We start from the raw sequence: 4,699 nt of genomic DNA on the forward strand, positions 1-4,699 counted from the left end.
TAGTTTTCGCTATGACAGTTCAAATCAATCCTCATATGTGGACTATTCTGGTATCTTTCCAGTTAAAGTTAATCCTCATAACTGCTAGGCTTTTAAATGGATCTTTCTTGTCCTTCCAGGAATCTATAATAATTTCCAACATCTAAGAGGTAGTTAATTTAACTTCTCATATTCTAAGTGGCTTTATAATGGAGGTCCTTAAGTCTGTAGCAGGGCTTTAAAAGAATTTAATTTTTTTCCTCTACTGTCTCCTGGATATTTGAGGGAGTACCAAAAAATAACACCATCAACTGCCTGGAATTAGTAAAATATTTCGATCCATTCCAGGCATTCCAGGAAGAATTTCAGAAAGAAAAAAATTTGTTACCGGTGAAACTCAGGAGTGGATCAAAATAGTGATTCCATCGCCTTTTTGGAAATTATATTATTTGTATCTCTTTAAGGCGCTAAAACATAGAAAAAATTAATTTCTTCCTAGGAAATTTAACATTAGATGATCAAAAATCTATCAATTTTAAGGAAATTATGTAATATTTCTATCTTTTCCAGACAATTGAAGCAAAAAGAGACTTTGGAGAAAAGCTTGGAAATTCTAGTTTCTTGTGTCAAGTAGTGACTCACCCCTTCTCTTACACTCCCTTACGGAGGTAGTTGAAAACATAAAAGAAAACTTAGGAGAAATCTTATTGTATCTTTTAGGTACTTACGTACTTGAAGTACCTTTGAACATTTTACAGGCAGCTAAAGTTATTCCTTATATCTCCTGGACGTTTGAGAGGACTTTCCTAGTTTGTTCCAGGTATTTAAAACCATTTTTAACATTTTATGAGCAGTTACAGTCAATCCTACTATGTGGTGGTCTTTACAATAGACTATTCTGATGCCCATTCTAGATATTTGAAATTATTGTTCTAGAGTCCTTGTATGTTCTAGAGTTTTGAGACGATTTTTTTGGTATTTTCCAGACAACTAAAGCTATCGTTAATATTTTACAAGCAGATAAAGTTAATCCTCATGGCGGCTGGGTTTTTAAAGAACCTTTCTTGTGTTTTTCGAGAATTTATAAAATTTTAGACACTTTTTGAGAGGCAGTTACGTAACTTCTTACATTTCCTAAGCCCTTAAAAGGACTCTTCTTGAGTGTTTTAGACATTTGAAGTTATTTTCAACAGCTAAACCTATTGGTCATTTCGGTAATCAGGCTTAATGTGTAGTCGGAGAAGTTCTTTCTTATTCTACATTATCTTGACTTGAGCTGAGTCAAGACAATGTAGAATAAGAGAAAGAAAAAAAAACAATAGAAAAAATTATAATGATGAAGAAGAAGTCAACGTTGGCCAAAAGTTAACTTCAACTAAAATTTCGTTAGGCAGACCCACATCGCTATGATGTCGGCATTTGCACACATCAAAGGAAACTAGAACTAATTGACGATTGGCTTTCAGATTTTGTTTGGGAATTTGTGCGTTGATCAAACTAGTGCCTATTTAATTGATTAAACGAAATGGTCATGGTTTTTTTTTTAATAAAAAAATAAATTGTCTATAGCAATTTACGGAAACAACAAACCGAACACATAGTAAGAAAGATTTAATGTCAGCTGATGAATCGCGTCAACGACCTAAGAAAATTAGGAAGTGGAGCTATCGTTACTAATAGAATAACCATAGTCTTCACTACGTTAGTTGAAGTTAATTCTCATATGCGCTTGCCTACTAAGTGGACTATTCCGGTGCCCTCCAGGTATTTGAAGTAATTTTTAATATTCTATTGTTTGAATCTACATTTTAATGACTACTTTTTTAATTTTCTTCTAGTGATAAAAAATATATACCAAAGTAAAATCTACCGATTCATTAATTGGAACCATTACTTCCAAAAACTTGTTGGTCAGAAGCCATTGATGAGGAGTTAGGTGGGTATTGTCGCTAATAGAACTGAATCTTCTTGCACTTACAGAACTTCATTCTCACTCTTGAGGCCACAAGTACATGTGTTTCCGACTTCTTTTAGGTATTTCATAAAGTCAACAATTAATTTACTTATTGACTAATATGCTATTGATATGCGTTTACTGTAGTGTCATTCAAAAATTATTTTTAAATGTTATCCATTGATAAGCCATTTGGTTATACTTTTATCACTCCATAGAATTTATCGCCAATCTTACGACCAGAGATTTTTTCCTCACTCCTTGGCGAAGAAGTGTCAACTTCCTATAAAATGCATAGAATGAAGCTTATGAAACTCCTCCATTTTGCAAATTTACTCACTATTTATCGCAAATTTTCACAAATAATAGCGCTGTGCCGATGCAACTGGTTTGTGCGGCGCTTCTCCCTATATCGCCATGATGTCGGCATTGGCACACATCAAAGGAAAATAGAACAAGTTGACGATCCGCTCTTAGATCTTGTTTGTAAATTAGTGCATTGATCAAACTAGTACGTATTTGTATTAAGTGAATGGAGTGATCACCCTGTTTTTAAGTAATAAAAATAGAGTGCCCATAGCGTCGAACTCAACGCAAAATGAAGAGGATTTATTGTGTCGATGATCGCTTTAAACGGAGTGAACCGACGTATCGCGTCAAAGGCTTATAGAGAAAATTAGGAAGTGTAGCTATCTCACTGTACAATAACTATAGTCTTCGCTACGGCCGTTAAAGTTAATCTTCATGCAATGCTACATAAGTAAACCGGCACAACTCAAAAATTGATAATTGTGCAGGAGAGCTCTGTTAAAAGTAAAATAAAGTATGCAAATAAAATTTTGCAAAATTTCATATAAATATTGGAATTTTTGTAATTTCAATATTGGAGCCAAGATGTTAGGAATAATCTCAGCTGTTTTTAAAATTTAGGTTTTTAATTACGACTATTTTAGAGGTTTTTGATAAAATTTTGTATTATGTCAGTTTTCTATAAAACATAATTTTTTTTTCTGTTAATATTTTTATCTAACATAACAGTAAGAAGACATCGTTTTTATATTACAGTTGTTTTAATACATCTTTATTACAAATACAAAACAAACATTAAATACTAAACTCATAAGTTCTAATACCAGTCTCAAAAAATCTTATTGGTAATACAAAATGAGTATCTTAGCCTAGAAAATGGTTAACACAACAAAAACTTTTGCAAAAAGTGAAGTAGTAATTTAACACAATGTTTTTTTTTTTAAACTCAAAATACTAGCTTACTTTTTTTCGTTTAATTTTGGTTTAAAAAAATATAATTTTTGTAATATGATATTTTTATTCTTTTTATTTCTTGATTATTTAATAACAGTCAAATGGTAATAAAAATCCACGTGCAATAAATTATTTTGAAATATATACTCTTCTACATAAAACAAGAGTTGTTCCACTTTTCAGGAAAGACAAGGCACAAATATTATCTAATGATACACCGATATAAGCGAACTGTGGCAATTATTTCTAAAGTTTTATAAATGCCGCTGGTACTGATAAAAGCATTAATTTTTTTTGGTGTGAGATTTGTATAATATTGAAAAAACAGCAATTTTGAGTTGTTCCAGTTTTCTTGCGTACCGTCGAATTATGTATTTGCCTATTAAGTGGACTATTCTGGTGCCCTCCAGGCATTTGACATAATTTTAAACATTCTACAGACAGTTGAAATTATTCCTCATATCTTCTCATCTCTTAATTTGGTATTAGAAAAGTCCCCTCCTTCCAGGCATTTGGAGCAATTTTTTACATTTTACAAGCAGAAAGCAGATAAAGGTATTCCTTATATTTGCTGGAGTTTTAAATGGAGTTTTCATATACCTTCCAAGATTTTAGAGTAATCTTTATCATCTGAGAAGAACTTGAAGTCAATCCTTACATCAACTGCATTTTTAACTAAACTATTTTAGTACTTTCCAGTTATTTAAAGCTATTCTCTATATTCTATAGACAGTTCAAGTCAATTCTCATATTTGGTAAGCTTTTAAATGGATCTTTCTTGTGTGTTTCAGGAATTTGAAGTTATTTTAAATAGCTAAACTTATTAGTCAAGTTGGTACTTAGACTTAATGTATTATTAAAGAAGTTACAAGAAGAGAGGCTAAGTCAACATGTAGAATAAGAAAAAAAAACAAAAGAAAAAGAACAAGATGTTAAAAAGTAAGAAGAAGGAAAGAAAGTTAACGTTGGCTAAAGTTAAGGTTGACTTCAACTAAAATTCCGTTAATCACACCCACATCGCTATGACGTCGGCATTTGCACATATCAAAGAAAACTTGAATGAATTGCCAATTCGCTCTCAGATTTCGATTGTGAATTTCGGCGTTAATCATACCAATGAGTGGGAGTAAATAGGAAAATCATATTGTTTTTATGTCATAAAAATAAATTGACCGTCTGCCTACATACAAATATTTATCCGAACGCCTATTAAGGAGGATTTATTCCATCGAGGCAGTTGAAGTTAATCCTTATTGTTAAGCTCAGTATAAAGTTTCATTTAAAATTAATTTATTGTGTACCGTGCGACAAGATGCGAGGAGAACTCCAAGACGGCAGATGGTAGAGGGAGACATCCACATTATCATTAGGACAAATCTGTCAACATGCGAAGTAATATTCAATCGATCATAGAATAAAAGCTTTATTATCATAATAAAATTATAAAAAACAAATCGATTTTTCTCATTTAACAAGTTGTCATCGTAAGCAAGTCGTGTGAGA

The sequence above is a fragment of the Anthonomus grandis genome, chromosome 8 (assembly GCF_022605725.1).
Source record: "Anthonomus grandis grandis chromosome 8, icAntGran1.3, whole genome shotgun sequence".
Lineage (NCBI taxonomy): Eukaryota > Metazoa > Arthropoda > Insecta > Coleoptera > Curculionidae > Anthonomus > Anthonomus grandis.